Raw genomic sequence first — 17,550 nt, 5'->3', positions numbered from 1 at the left:
AAGACGTCCATAAGGTATGTAAAGCTTCCCACTTCTTCGTTTGGCATGTCTTAGTATGTTAGGTGGATATTGGAACCTCCGGAGCATTTCTGCTCCTCGAAACCCGATCTACAAAATGACTACTATTCATTCAATTCAATTGAAGCCTAAAGGCTCTATTTTGGCTAGAATGCAACCAAATGTTCGAAACCTATCGAAATGTGATCGGGTCACTTTGAAATCATTATATATGATCTTTTGGCCTTTAAATGTTCGTAAATTATGTTCGCCACCTCAATCTGACTCGAGGTGGGCCCGCTAACCCCGAGACGCCCTATTTGTCCTATTGGGCTCCCTTTTTGGATGAACTTCGATATGAGATCTTCGACCTTGAAACTTCCCTCTATGAAATATGTTTTGACTATTACGACATGTTAAGTTTTGTTTTGAGCCATACGTACCACTTTGGAAAGATTTGGTGAAATAAACCTTCGTATCAGCTAAGTATTCGATTATTTTGGGTTATGAAATGACTTATGAAATCATTATGTTTTGAAAGGCTATTTTGAAATATGATTTGCATTTGTTTGCTCACCACTCCGCTCGTGCCTTATTGTGACTTCGTTCACCAGTTCCCGGGCCGATTATGATTCGTGCGCCCTATGATAATTCGGCCGTATGCTGTGTTACGGTTTCCGAGACCTCGCCATAGGGCCGGGTTCCGTTTGGAGTTATGCTGTGATATGGCTAGTGATGCGATACGCTCACTTATGTTTTTGTTCGGGGATGTACGGAGATTCGAAACCTTCTGGTGTTATGCTGTGTGTGGCGCCAGCGTCGGAGTGGCGACCACGTCTTGAGCGTTTGCATGATTTAGTTTGCATTATGTATATGTATATGATTTGATACGGATTTTGACATACTGATTGGTACTTCCCTTTGATATCCAGTTTGCTTTCAGTTTTGGCTCATATTTCTGTACTCCGTGCTTTACATACTCAGTACATATTTCGTACTGACCCCCTTTCTTCGGGGGCTGCGTTGCATGCCCGCAGGTACAGACATTGGTGATCCTCCGTTGTAGGCTTCACTCTCTCCTATTTCGGAGTACTCCTTCTTGACTCGGAGTCCACTTTTGGTACAGACTTCTCTTGCTATGTATATGTCCTGTACATTTGACTATTTGGGTACGGCGGGGCCCTATCTCGCCATATGTCTTTGTTTTGAATTCGTAGAGGCTTGTAGTCATATATGTGGGGCGAGGGTCCTATGTATGTTTGTTTGATTTTGTTTTCTGGTCTTACAGCGGTCAGTTTGTGATGATGGCCCTAAATGGCCCTTATGCTTATATTTGCACTTATGACCGGCGATGTCTATTCCGCCGCTCCGTTTGGATTCGATATGACATTTTGATTTGCGCGACCGCTCAAGACATATTTTGATATAATCTATGTTTGATATGACTTTTATGAAATTTTGAAATAAGTTTGGATTCGGTAAATGAATGTGCAATTTGGTCTGGGTACTCAGGTAGGGTGCCAGTCGCGGCCCACGGGGCTGGGTCGTGACAACTTACTTCACACCTATTCCATGGTCTAAATATCATTTATATCATATTCATAATCATAACGTACCAACTTTCATGATTCCATTCAATTATCATCCAATGTTGCCACTATTCACTCATTCAAGACCCATTTTCCATGTCTTTCTACAATTCAAGCTTCTTAGTCTCCTAATACCTTAAACAACATGATGAAGTCATGAAACTTACCTTAGATGATGGTGGAACAATTCTAGATTAGAATTACTCCTCTAGCACCAAAACCCTTCTTCACCTCTTTTGGAATTTCTTGAAAGGAGATGACTTCCAATTAGATTTCATACACTTTGCTTCACAAATTTGGTGTTGTTGATCATTGATTTCCTTGGTGTTCTTATGGTTGAAGTGTTTAGAGAGTTCTAGAGCTTTCTTGAGTTGTGGAGGTAAGGAAATGAAATGGATGAAATGAAAAATGGACCCTTACACTTAAACTTAAAAGCTAGCCGAGCCAACTTATACGGACCAACATACAGTTCGTACTATTTATAAGGACCATATGTGTGGCCGTATATTTGGTCCAGTTGCTGGTCCTCTCTTTGGCCAATTATATGGTCAAACATACGGCTGGTACAATTTATACGGCCAATATGTTTGGCCGTACAATGCCTCACTGAACCAACTTTGTTTTCGTCGACTCGCTTGATCCCCGATCCTTATGGAACCTTATTAACACTTGTTTAACACTTTGATACCAATCTATGGGACGTCATTGCATGTCTCTAAGACACCATTTTGCCCTTACCAAATCGTTGCTCGTTATTCTTATCCGATAGACAACATACGACTCGCTTTCCTTAACAACTTCCTTTCCTTATCTCGGATGGTTTTGAAATCTCGTTTAGGGTCATCAAATACTATTTCTCACTCATCGAAATACCATATACGCCATGACCTTCGTTGTCCTATTTACAGTACATGTACGGGGAATCTTTCGAGGTGTAACATTCTTCCCCCCTTTTGGAACATTCATCCCCGAATGTTAAACACTCGGGATTCTACAAAACTTTCGCCAGAGTTTGCCCTATAACTTGGCACTACCAACCTGTAACGGCAACCCATAATATCATCGCCTCATAGGGATACATCACAATATTGACATATCTATGGCCACACACGACCAAAAGCATAAAAAGTGAGCGTACATACCTCATAGTGTTGGTGTCTCGTCTTGAACCTCTACTGAGGGCTGGAACAAATATGGGTACTTGGATTTCATCTTATCTTCCGCTTCCCTGGTCATTTCTTCCTTGTTGTTTAGTAGAAAGGGGAAGTTGAGCCCAATGTACATTGGACCTTATCGAATCATCCGTAAGGTGGGTCGAGTAGCCTATGAACTACACTTGCCTTTAGAGCTCGAGTCCGTACACCCAGTTTTTCATGTTTCGATGCTCCGCAAGTGCATTGTAGACCCAACAAGAATAGTTCCGGTTGATGATGTCCAAGTGACAGAAAAATTGACATATGAAGAAGTGTCGGTTTAATTGAGGATCTTCATATTGCCGTTCCTTCACTTCTATATTCAAGGATGAAACTGTGGGGTCATTAATGGTTATGCCTGTACTACCCAAATCAATTGCACGTGTTCCAAGACTTGTTAATCGATGGAGCTCCCGAACCATCTCCTTCTTTTCTGAAGGAACTTCACATAAGCCACCCATTGATCGACGGCTAAGTGCATCGGCTACTACGTTAGCTTTTCCGGGGTGGTACAAAATGTCCACATCATAGTCTTTCAACAATTCTAACCACCACCTCTGCCGCAGGTTCAACTCCTTCTATTTGAAAATATGTTGGAGACTCTTGTGATCTGTATAGATATCGACGTGCACAATATACAATTAATGCCTCCATATCTTTAAGGCATGAATAACCGCGGCCAATTCGAGATCATGAGTTGGAGAGTTTTTCTCATGTTTCCGTAACTATCTCGAAGCGTATGCAATAACCTTCCCATGCTGTATCAATACACATCCTAGTCCCACACCAGAAGCATCACAATACACAACATAGCCATCTGGACCTTCTGGAAGTGTTAGTACTGGAGCTGAGGCCAACCTATCTTTCAACTCTTGGAAACTACGCTCGCATGCATCGTTCCACTGAAATATTTCCGACTTCTGGGTTAGCTTCGTCAATGGAGCTGAAATAGATGAAAAGCCCTCTACGAACCTTCTATAATAACCTGCCAAACTCAGAAAACTACTGTCACACCCCGACCTCGCTGGGGTGTGATGGGCACCCGACCCTTACTTAGGGCCGAGCGAACCCTCAGAATCTCGCTGCACATAAAATCACGTCAATTTTTTTTTCTTTAAAACAAATAATAAAGTACATAGCAAAACTTTTCTTTCAGAAATATTCTTTCTCGTGGCTTTCAAGCCGAACAAATTTGTGATCATACAAAATTCATTACGTACACAGACCAACAACCAATACCCACGACACTGTCTGCAAAGTCTCTAATAAGATCCCAAAAGCATAACATACAGAATCTGACTCGACAGCACTCCGGGAACAAATGGAGCTTGCCATCTGCACTGGAACATCTTCCATCTGTCCTCAACTCAACTGGGAGTACCTGCGCGGCATGAAACGCAGCCCCCGAAGAACAGGGGTTCAGTACGAAAATGTACCGAGTATGTAAAGCGGAAATATAACAATATAAGGAAAACCGAGCCAGAAGTATAGAAATAGAACAGGTAGTATCGGATCCAAGTCCGAAACGGAAATACAGAGTGTGTGGCCAGGACCACGATATATATCATAAGCACGGGGTGTAGCCGTCTGAATCGTGATATGAAACAGTGGTACAAAGCCTAACTGGCAGGATCATCGTGCGGATCGGGGCACAGAGTGCGACTGACATACCCGCAACCGAAGCTAGGGGTGTAGAACTATAGCCGACTGAAGCATAGTCCGGCTCAATCATGCAGAAGCAACACCAACAGAATCATTCTCCGAATCCGCTGTCCAGAAATGTAACAGGTAGAACCATGCATGCAGAATCATAAACTTACACAAGCACAGGTAGTATACATTTACCTCAGGTTTCGACCCTTTAGTGAGGGGCGCAATGGACAGTGCACTGGGGTGTGCACGAATAACCAGGTCGCCACAGGGTCGCCTCTAGTGCACAAGTCATACCCAAGAGGTTCCAGCAGGCAAATACGGCAGTTAGAATGTCAAAATGCTTTACTTTCTTTTGAAAAACATTTTTGTTTCACACATATAAAAGAATCAACGCACAATTTCCGCGGCCATAAGTTCAGCGGTCGCTACCACGCATACCGCGGCCAAGTACCCAACGGTCACTATCACACGTACCGCGGCCAAGGGTCCAGCGGTTATAATCACACATACCGCGGTCGAGGGTCCAGCGGTCACAATCACACATTTGACATACCGCGGTCAAGGGTCCAGCGGTCTATGTCAGGCACAATCACAAGTGCGGCAGACGCGGTCAAGGGTCCAGCAGTCAATGCCACACGTACGGCATGACGCAGTCAAGGGTCCAGCTGTCAATGTCGGACACGCCGCGGTCGAGGGTCCAGCGGCCAATATTACATATGCGCATATTCACATAACCGGCCCGGGACTCGGTAAAACAGAAAACAACCATACAGAATGCCAAATTATCACTTTCCCAACATAATCACACACGCCAGGATCATACATCACACAAGATTCAGGTATACCAAAATCGTATATCAGTAAGTACGGGAGGTAAGTAGTTTATCCAAAATATCAGGGTAATATTTTCAAAACGTTTTAGATGTCAAAAAAATATATTTTATAAAGCTCATAAAGGTGGTCATAGCACCTATCGTATAGTAAACAACATAATAACCAGGAGCTACCTGCGAGCTCCGGACACGAGTACATTGGCTAAAGCCATACAGAATTTATATCAGGGTTTCTGTCCCCGTAATTGTTTCCATGAACATTAAATCAATGCAGGTTCGTTAAAATAACTCCCGTTTAGTAGTCGGAACAATAGCCATAAGTTTCCTCGACTTATCGTATGGGAATAAGACAGACAGAACAATAAGAGAGGCATCGGGGAATAGCGGGCCCACCTCGGGCCAAGTCGAGGCGGCGGACAAGAATCACGCCCATTAGACTCTACGGAGTCATCTAGGAAGGTTTCATAGTATTCGGGTTACATTTGTACAAGTTATGGAGGTTTAACCACTTTTCTAGCAAAATGCGCCTTTTGAAATTCAATTGAATTGAATGAATAGTACCAAAAATCAATCTCGAGTTTCTATGAGGAGAATCGCCCCCGAGGCTCCGATCTTGACCTAGTACATCTAGGACATGCCAAAGAACAAAGGGGAAGACTTTACATACCTCGATTGCGCCTTACGCTCGCTTGGCTTCAATTCCAATTTCGTCCAGAATCTACAAATGGTCATGTTTACCAATTATCAATTTCAAGCTTTTCGAGAATCTAAGCTTAATCACATGATTGCCTACCGAAATTTCGGCAGCATTTCCCCTATATATATGACATCCCCGAGACTTAGCTCGGCTTAATATATCAACACAGCAACCCAACAACAACATCACTAACAACAACAAGCATTACAAAACACATAGTATGGCATAACTAGCCTTGTTTTCCACATGGTCCAACAACTTCCACTTCAACTTCACAAACCCAAACTAGTATCAACATTTCCATATTCATCATTACTCAAGACCATTACAATGTGATTTGGAAGTATTTCATATCATTTCTATACAATATTCACATGATATACAAAATATACAAATTTTCCACCGAACCATAATCCATCCAAAACTTCAAATCTTCAACATACATATTCATAACATATTTCCACCTTCCAATTTCATCAACCATAATCATAATTCACATCTTAACAACTTCATTTCCATAATATCATAAAATTAAAATGACATAATCTTCTACAATCAATTTTAATGCCAACGGACGAATTTATATCGCTATTTTCCCGTTCTATTCCGTTGAAACTTAAAATAAACTTGTTGGCAATGAAAAAGAGCCTTAATCATACCTTAAGTGCACAGCTACCACGTACACCCTCATATTTTTAGTTGATTTTTAGCTCAAATCGAAGGCAACGCGACGTAGAACACTTTTCTCTTCATGGGCTTCAGGATTCGGGGCTCAGATTTTGATCAAACTTTATTTATCTCTCTAAGTCTTTCCTCCCTCTCTCTCTATAGAATTTTCTGGATCTTTTCTGATCTGAAAATGTGGAGGAGGAGGCTGAAACCTCCCTTAAATAACAAGGAAATGGGCCTGACCCGGATTGGAATCGGGTTGGGCCCATTTCACTGCCCAGCTTGACCTTTCCGCCTTCAAATGTTCATATCTCCTTATCCCGATGTCACCTGTAGGCCCACGACCTACCGTTGGAAAGATATTTCAATTATCTACAACTTTTATGTCTGGGCGTTTTCCCAAATTCCAGACTTATAATACCGTGTTTGCCCCTCCAAGTCAGGTCATCCGAAAACGTTTTCTTAAAAAATTCGTTTGGAGGGCTTCCACTTTGATTTGGCCCCAAGGCCCTTCACAAGTTGTGTTTTACTTTACATATGCGATTCATATAACTTGTCACGTGTCCCAAAAAAAAAATATTGACGTGTGGGCCCCACCTCAGTTAATAATCTGACGTTCAAAAATACAGGATATAACAACTATGAACTTCCGTAGGTGTTGTAGGCCTTGGCCAAGTCTTCACAGCTTCTATTTTCTGAGTGTCAACTCGGATGCCATCATCTGAAATAACATGACCTAGGAATGGCACAGAATTTATCCAAAACTCGCACTTTGAGAATCTTGCATATAATTCTCGAGCTCGAAGAACGCCAAGAACAATTCTTAGATGATCTGCATGTTCTGTTTCTGTGCGAGAATACACTAGAATATCATCAATAAATACTATCACGAAGAGATCCAAAAATGGCCTGAACACATTATTCATTAGATTCATGAACACTGCCGGGGCATTTGACAACCCAAACGACATCACTCGGAACTCATAGTGGCCATACCTTGTCCTGAAAGCAGTTTTTGGAATATCCGCCTCTCTGACTCTTACTTGATGATAACTCGACCTCAAGTCAATTTTGAAAACCATTTGGCACCCTGCAATTGATCAAATAAATCATCGATCCTGGGAAGAGGGTATTTATTCTTTATTATCACTTTGTTCAATTGCTTGTAATCGATACATATTCGGAGAGATTCGTATTTCCTCCTTCCAGCTCATCACTTCATATACTTTACTTGCTCTACCGGTCTTCCTAATTTACCCTAGTATTTCTCTCTACCATATTATTGTCGATCTCATAATTACTGTTACTAATCTCTTGTAGTTGTCAATGATACTCCTAACTTAATCTCGTCCTGCCATTACCCTGTTGCACATCATCATTTCTCGTCGGGACATGTCATAAGCTTATACCTTATCTCCCTTAGATTCTAGGAAAATTTGGCAGTTTATTTCGTAAGCATAACGATCCCAAACCTGCACATAGCCCAGAAAACACGTCTGATGTCTCAATAGGACATATATGGGAACACACATAATACACAACTGCACAACACAAGGTCACTTACCATTAAAGAATATAGATAGTGGAGTTTGTCCCATAAGTTGTGCCTGCACACTCGGTCTCGAATTCCGATATCTATATACATACACATATTATTTATATTTACTCGCTGTCAATCAACTTACTCGTAAATCATGATTCTGGCTATCACTAGGCTACTAACAAATATGGTCATCTCAAATTGTCGGATTGGCTCATATTTTTCGCCTCAATACAATCATCACAACGGAGGTGATACATGACAGCCTAGGATCCGAATCAATCGATGCACACATATCATAAGAGGATACTAACAACATACCAATATTGGGGGAAGTCTCAGGATCCTGTCGCTCAGATAAAGCATGGATGTGATGCTGGAATCCACTTGGACTTGGTATACCTCTTTGGTCTCTATCACCACTTACTACCATCTGTGGCCTTAGCCTTAGGGGGCGTTCCGATGACGAAGAGCCAGCTACTAACCCCATAGGTTGAACCCTATCTCTACCATGCCTCCATAGGCAGTCGCGCATGATATGGCCTGGTTGAGCACAGGTATAATAAACATCCGAGCCTAAGCGGCACGGTCCCCAATGTAACTTGCGACACTGAGTACATCGTGGTACCGGGGATCTCGTCTGACTAGAACTACTCCGAATCGGAGAACCGAAATCTCTGAGACTCTGGGGTGACTTAGAATAAGTAGATCCATCAAATCTGGGTCTAGGAAACTCTGGAGGAGAACCACTTGTTGCACAAACCGAGTGACTAGAGAATTGTTGCCTCGGAGCACCCTTACACTCATGATCAAACCCTGAAGAACTAACCCTCTTTCTCCAACCCCTGTTATCGTGGCCCACATCCTGCCGCTGAGCTTGAGCGGCTACCAATTGAGTCAGTAAAAGAATAACTTGTCTCATCTCTTAGCCCGAGATATCCGGAGGAGGAATGGGGGGTGCTGGAGCTAAAGTTAAAGCTCCCATCTGATCTTCAAAAGTGGACGAGGTATGGGAAAACCTAGGTGGGGCATTACTCTAGGGTTCACCCTCCTCTACATCTACAGACGACCCTCGATCAAGCCCTTCTTCAGTCACCATCTTGCCATTCTGGGCTGCCGTAGCCTTTCCTTTCATCAACTTTCCTGAAATTATAACGCACCATTAGGGAGGGAATAATCCTATAATACAGCTCTATCGCACGATCTCCTAAGATGAAAGATGGTCATTTTTCCTAAATGCCCTGTAGCCTCTTGTTTATTAGCGTGGGACGCAACACACCATAAACAAGACTCTACTAGACATGGCTCGTAGACACTTCCTAGGACTGAACAGCTCTGATACCACTTCTGTCACGATCCAGCTAGGGGCCGCGACGGGTACCCGAGGCTGACCACCGAGCACCCCTTATTTCCTCACTTGTCATAGTCATTTACGCTTCTTCATCATTCATGATAGTATGAAAATCATTTTTGGGTGGAAAACACAATTAGTCTATATATATATATATACAAATGCCTCATTAGGCCATCAAAATAATATATATAATTTATACATGCATGCGGTAATAAACATGTGAGACCATCTAACCCACACTACGCATCTACGAGCCTCTACTGACATACTATACATGTAGACGGAACAAGACTCCGTTATGCCCAAAATATACATATGTACCAAAAGGATAATCATAAGCACCTCCGGACAATGGATTGCTTTCAATCAGCTGACAACTCCTAAGAATCCGGATCGAGCTCCCCTCCCTGTCTACCTGTGGGCATGAACACAGCGTCCAAAGAAAACGGACATCAGTACGAATGTTGTACTGAGTATGAGAGGCATGAACAATAACAACATATCGAGAAAGTAAAGAAGGCATCAAGTATGGAGCAACTGTAGCTGACTGGGAATCATATGAAAAGCAATGCATGCTGACTTACTTTTATGCTTATCATCATCTCATGTATGCATATCATATGTATATATTTCTGAACTGCCCGACCATATAGGTGCGGTGTGATAATCAGTACATTAGCCCGCGTCCAGGGTACCCTGTCATGCCGCCCACTAGTGGTGCTGCCCGTGCCATATAGACACGGTGTAATCGTCTGAAAGCCGCCCGCCTTAACGGTGCTGCCCAGCCTTATAGGCATGGTGTAATGTCATCATAATATGCTTATCATAGTACATGCATAAAGACTCTAGAACAACTATCCTTTATTGAGGTGACGTAAGGTCGTGAACCCTCGATTCCATCCTGCCTCACCTTGAAGGGATTAGTATATAAGGTGAGTGTACACAACGAATGACATCATCTACTTTATGGAAACATTATATCGTTATTGGGCTCATAGCATAGTTCTTGTCTTATATATATATATATATATATATATGATCGTAGGCTCTTGGCTTTCCGGGATATAGAAGAGTCATAGGATGAAAGGAGAATCGTGTCATAAGATTCATGCCATTTGAAAGAAAGGATTTGCCTCACATACCTTTGTCACTTAGTTAAGCTATCATTCACTAGTTCTCCTTCAGTATCACGTCGTTACCTTCACGAGAGAATGCGCATTATAGTTAGTCAATCGACCATAAGAACGCGTCGCTATTTCTAGAGAAAATTGGGCAGCATTTCCTTTGTTTCTACTACTTTTCCTGTGTTCTATTTCAACTCCCAAACATTTACAACAACACTCACAATATAGTATCAACATTCCTCACTTATCTACACTTAGCAAAATCCATCATTTTTCTCCAATTTTTTTCCACATTTAATGGTTTTAGCTCATCGTCATAATTTTACTTAATTGACACCTATTCCATGGTCGAAACATCATATATAGCATATTCATAATCATAACGTACCAACTTTCATGATTCCATTCAATTATCATCCAATGGTGCCACTATTCACTCATTCATGACCCATTTTCCATGTCTTTCTACAATTCAAGTTTCTTAGTCCCCTAATACCTTAAACAACATGATGAAGTCATGAAACTTACCTTAGATGATGGTGTAACAAGTCTAGAGTAGAATTACTCCTCTAGCACGAAAACCCTTTTTCACCTCTTTTGGAATTTCTTGAAGGAGATGACTTCCAATTAGGTTTCATACACTTTGCATCACAAATTTGGTATTGTTGATCATTGATTTCCTTGGTGTTCTTATGGTTGAAGTGTTTAGATAGTTATAGAGCTTTCTTGAGTGGTGGAGGTGAGGAAATGAAATGGATGAAATGAAAAATGGAACCTTACACTTAAACTTAAAAGCTGGCCGAGCCAACTTATACGGACCAACATACGGTCTGTACTATTTATACGGACCGTATGTGTGGTCGTATATTTGGTCCAGTGGCTGGTCCTCTCTTTGGCCAATTATACGGTGAACATACGGCTGGTACAATTTATACGGCCAGTATGTTTGGCCATACAATGCCTCACTGAACCAACTTTGTTTTCGTCGACTCGCTTGATCCCTAATCCTTATGAAACCTTCTTAACACTCGTTTAACACTTCAATACCAATCTAAGGGACGTTATTGTATGTCTCTAAGATACCATTATGCCCTCACCAAATCGTTGCTCGTTATTCTTATCCGATATACAACATACGACTCGCTTTCCTTAACAACTTCCTTTCTTTATCTCGGATGGTTTTGAAATCTCGTTTAGGGTCATCAAGTACTATTTCTCACTCATCGAAATACCGTATACGCCATGACCTTCGTTGTCCTATTCATAGTACATGTACGGGGAATCTTCCGAGATGTAACATATTAGTACCCCTTCTCACTTGTAGGGACATCATGCTCACCTTAACTTACGTTAGTCCCTTCTCCGCTCAGCAACCCAAAGTTTCGAGGTGTAACATTCTTTCCCCCTTTTGGAACATTCGTCCTCGAATGTTGAGTACTCGGGAATTCTACAAAAATTTCGCCAGAGTTTCCCCTGTAACATGGCGCTACCATCCTGTCACAACAACCTATAATAATCTACCTCACAGGGCTACAACACAATAAAACTCTAGGAAAGACTTACGAAAGCTCCTGAAGATAGGGGACATAATATCTGAGTAATGATGGAAATAGGGGCGTGCAAATACTCTAATTATTATACTTCATTTACTGCATACATACCTTATAGTGTCGGCGTTTCATCTTAAACCCTTCCTGGGGGTTGGAATAAGTGTGGATACCCGCATTTCATTTTCTCTTCTGCTTCCCAAGTCATCTCTTCTCGATTGTTATTCTGCCACAGGACCTTAACTGAGGTTACTTCCTTGTTTCAATGTCTTTGTACTTGCCTGTCTAAGATGGCAATGGGTACTTCTTCATATGCCAACTTTTCTATCACTTGTACATCATCTATTGGAATAATTCTCTTGGGATCTCCAACACACTTGCGGAGCATTGAGACATGAAAGACTGGATGAACTGATTCAAGCTCTGAAGGCAAATCCAATTCATAGGCTACTTGGCCGACCTTACAGATAATTTTGTAAGGTCCAACGTATCGACGACTTAACTTCCCTTTCCTGCCAAATCTCATCACCCCTTTCATTGGCGACACCTTCAAAAATACCCAATCATCAACCTGAAATTCCAAGTCTCGCCAGCGATTATCCGCATAAGATTTTTGGCGGTTTTGAGCTGTTAACAATCGTTCCCGGATCACTTTGACTTTTTTGACCGCTTGCTGAATCAATTTAGGGCCGATTAACTGTACTTCACCTATTTCAAACCATCCAATTAGGGACCTACACTTTCTTCCATATAGGGCTTCATACGTAGCCATTTGGATACTGGAATGATAGCTATTGTTGTAAGCAAACTCAATAAGCGGTAGGTGATTATCCCAACTACCATCAAAATCCAGCACACACGCTCGGAGCATATCTTCCAAGGTCTGAATAGTACGTTCGGCCTGTCCATCGGTTTGTGGGTGAAATGTCGTGCTAAGCTTCACTTGGGTACCTAGACCATATTGGAAAGATTTCCAGAATTTGGCCGTAAACTGCGCTTCTCTATCCGTAATGATGGATAATGGAACACCATGAAGTCGCATAATTTCCTTGAGATACAATCTCGCATAATCTTCTGCGACATATGTGGTCTTGACTGAAAGAAAATGAGATGCCTTTGTTAATCTGTCCATAATTACCCATATAGAATCATACTTGCCTCAGGAACGGGGAAACCCCACAATGAAATCCATATTGATAATCTCCCACTTCCAAGTAGGGATTTCCATTACTTGCAATAATCCTCCTGTCTTTTGATGTTCGATCTTTACTTGCTGGCAATTTGGGCATTGGGCTACAAATTCTGCTATGTCTCTCTTCATGCCATCCCACTAATATATCAATTTGAGATGGTGGTACATTTTCGTCGCACCCAGGTGAATAGAATACCGAGAGTAATGGGCTTCTTCTAGAATTCATCGGCGCATTTCTGCAACATTCGGAACACATAGCCTGCCATGGTATCTAAGGACCTCATCCATCGAAGTTTTAAATAGAGATCTCTCTTTTTCATGAAATGTGTCTCTGTAGTGGCTCAACCACGGATCTTCATACTGACGCTCTTTCACCTCCACATTCAGAGATGAAACCGTGGGATCATTAATACCAATCCCTGCACTGCCCGAATTGACCACACACACTCCAAGATTAGCTAGCTGGTAAAGCTCATGAACCATTTCTTTCCTTTCCGGGGGAACTTCACATAAACTTCCCATTGATCGGCGGCTAAGCGCATCGGCTACTACATTTGCTTTTCTAGGGTGATACAAAATATTCACATCATAATCTTTCAACAGTTCTAACCATCGCCTCTGCCGCAGATTTAACGCTTTCTGCTTGAAAATGTATTGGAGGTTCTTGTGGTCTGTATAGATGTCAACATGTACGCCATACAAGTAATGTCTCCATATCTTCAATGCATGAACAACTGTAGCCAGTTCAAGATCGTGAGCTGGATAGTTCTTTTCATGCTTCCACAGATGTCTCGAGGCATAAGCAATAACTCTACCGTGCTGTATCAATACACATCCTAATCCAACGCCGGAAGCGTCACAATAAACCACATAGCCATCTGATCCTTCTGGAAGTGTTAAGACTGGAGCTGAGGTTAATCTGTCCTTCAACTCTTGGAAACTGCGTTCGCAAGCATCATCCATTGAAATTTAGCTGACTTCTGGGTTAGTTTCATCAATGGGGCTGAAATAGATGAAAAGCCCTCTACGAAACTTCTATAATAACCTGCCAATCTCAGAAAACTAGGAACTTCTGTAGGTGTCGTAGGCCTTGGCCAATTCTTTACCGCTTCAATTTTCTGAGTATCAACTCGAATGCCATCATCTGAAATAACATGGCCCAGAAATGTTACGGAATTCAGCCAAAACTCGCACTTTGAAAATTTTGCATGTAGTTCTCGTGCTCGAAGAATTCCAAGTACGATACGCAAATGATCGGCATGTTCTGATTCTGTGCGAGAATACACCAGAATATCATCAATGAATACTATCACAAACAAGTCCAAGAGTGTCTTGAACACATTATTCATCAACTTCATAAACGCGGCCGGCGCATTAGTCAACCCAAACGACATCACCCGAAACTCAGAATGGCCATATCTCGTTCTGAAGGCTGTCTTAGGAATATCATCTTCTCTAACCCTCACTTGATGGTAGCCCGACCTCAAGTATACCTTAGAAAAACATTTGGCACCCTGCAGCTGATGAAATAAGTCGTCAATTCTTGGTAGAGGATATTTGTTCTTTATCGTCACCATGTTTAATTGCCTATAATCGATGCACATTCGTAGGGAACCGTCTTTCTTTTTCACGAACAAGACTGGTGCTCCCCACGGCGATGAGCTGGGTCAAATAAACCCCTTTTCAAGAAAATCCTCTAATTGCGCCTTTAACTCTTTCAATTCTGCCGGAGCCATTCGATAAGGAGGAATAGAAATAGGCTTGGTGTCAGGCAACACATCAATGGCGAAGTCAATTTCTCTTTCTGGAGGAAGGCCTGGAAGTTCATCTGCGAATACATCCGGAAATTCATTTACTACCGGAACAGATTGGAAAGCTGGCGACTTTGCTTCGATATCCTCAACTCGAACTAGATGATAAATGTAGACTTTGGCTATCATCTTTCTTGCCTTGAGATAGGAAATAAACCTTTCTCTTGGAGACGCTGTGTAACCCTTCCATTCAAGCACGGGTTCTCCCGGAAATTGAAATCGAACTACTTTCATCCAGCAATCAACATTAGCATAGCATGAGGCCAACCAGTCCATACCCATAATCACATCGAATTCTAACATTTCAAGCACAACTAAATCAAATTTAGTTTGGCGATCACATATCACTATCACACAATTTTTATACACTTGTCTAGATATCACGGGATCACGAACCGGAGTAGATACCTCAAAAGGTTTGATTGGCTCAGGTTTTACCCCAATGCGACCAGCAACATACGGGGTAATATAGGAAAAAGTAGAACCTGGATCTATCAAGGCATATACATCATAGAAATATATGCATAATGTACCTATAACCACATCGGGGGAGGACTCAAGATCCTGTCGCCTGGCTAAAGCATACATACGGGGCTGAGTGGCACATGAAGTAGATAATCCCCCTCGGCCTCTACCTTGGCCCGCTGGGATCTGAGGGGTTTGCCCTATCGGGCGCATTGAAGATGAGCCGGCTGCTGGTCCTGTGGGCTCAATCTCCACTCTACCGCTCGTTGACGGGTAGTCTCGCATCATATGCTCAACCTAGCCACAGGTATAGCAAGCATCCGAACCTTGGCGACACTGTCCGGAATGTAGTCTACCGCACTGGCTGCATCGCGGCACTGAGGGTATCCTCTGACTGTAATCTTCCCTAAACTGCGAATCCAAGACCCTCGAACTCTGACCCGGTCCTGAACGAAAGGAGCGATCAAGTCTCCTACCGGTGAATCGAGGAGGTGCACTAGTCACCGACTAGCCTGAATGTTGGGAATAAGTCTGCCTCGATCCCTCTCTATAATCACTACCTGCCCCCATATATCTGGCCCTTTTACTTTATCTTCTATCAATATCACGATCACCTCTTGGTAGTGGCTGTCATCCCTCTATGTTCTAGGCATGGGCTTGTATTCGGGAAATATCTATCCCTTCTTTTAGCGAAGCCGTCAAACAGTCCTTGAACAAATTTGGCCCCAAGCAACTCACAAACCTGTGCACCCTATCTCCCATATCGGCCACCATAGTCGGGGCATACCTAGCCAAGGAATTAAATTGCAGGCTATACTCTCGGGCACTCATATTCCCTTGCTTCAAATTTAGAAATTTGTCTGCTCTAGCTTGGCAGATCTCGGGTGGCAAATAGTGGCGGAGGAAGGCGTCGACGAATTCTTGCCAAACCGGAGGAGGCGCATTCTCTCCTCTTGATAAGACCCAGTTATTATACCATAGGACTGCCACATCCCGGAGTCGATAAGATGCCAACTCCACGGATTCAGTTTCGGAGGCATGGACAATCCTCAACGTTCTCAACATCTCATCAATGAAACCTTGCGGGTCTTCATCCGGCTTTGACCCGAAAACTCCGGAGGATTTAGACTCATAAAATCACGGGCTCTGGTACTAGCTGATCGATCACTTGGGCCCGTATTCTGCCGCTGTGCCTGAGTGGCAAGCAACTGTGTCAATAGATGTATGGCCTCGGTCATTTGATGACCCGAAGCAACTGGTGGAGGGATTAGAGCTAGAGCTCCTCTTTGTTCTTCCACATTAGGCGGGGTGGGAGAAGTGTTAGATAAGGCCTCATTATGCGATTCGCCTTCTTCTATATCCGTTGGCGACTCTCTTACTACTCGCCTGTTTGTCGTGGTCTTGCCTTTCTGGGCGGCTGTAGCTTTTCCCTTTGGTGGCATTTTCTAAAATCACAACACTCTATTTGGGAGGGTAAAATCTTATACACGGCTCTATCGCACGATCTCATAAGAAAGAAAGATGGTCATTTTCCTAAATGCCTTGTAGCCTCTTGTGTATTAGCGTGGCGCGCAACACACCATAAACAAAACTCTACTAGACACGACTCGTAGACACTTCCTCGGACTGAACTGCTCTGATACCACTTTTGTCACGACCCGACCAGTGGCCGCGACGGGTACCCGGGGCTAGCCACCGAGCACCCCTCATTCTGCTGCTTATCACACTCATTGAACGCCCTTTTATCAAAATCATACTCAAGTGTTAAGAAAATCGTCTTTCATTGGAAGATATAAATACTTTTATATCCACAAGATGTTCACATCATAATCTTTTAACAATTCTAACCACCGCCTCTACCGCATGTTCAACTCCTTTTGCTTGAA

This window comes from Lycium barbarum, chromosome 10, assembly GCF_019175385.1.
Source record: "Lycium barbarum isolate Lr01 chromosome 10, ASM1917538v2, whole genome shotgun sequence".
Classification (NCBI taxonomy): domain Eukaryota; kingdom Viridiplantae; phylum Streptophyta; class Magnoliopsida; order Solanales; family Solanaceae; genus Lycium; species Lycium barbarum.
This window is presented reverse-complemented; position numbering follows the sequence as displayed.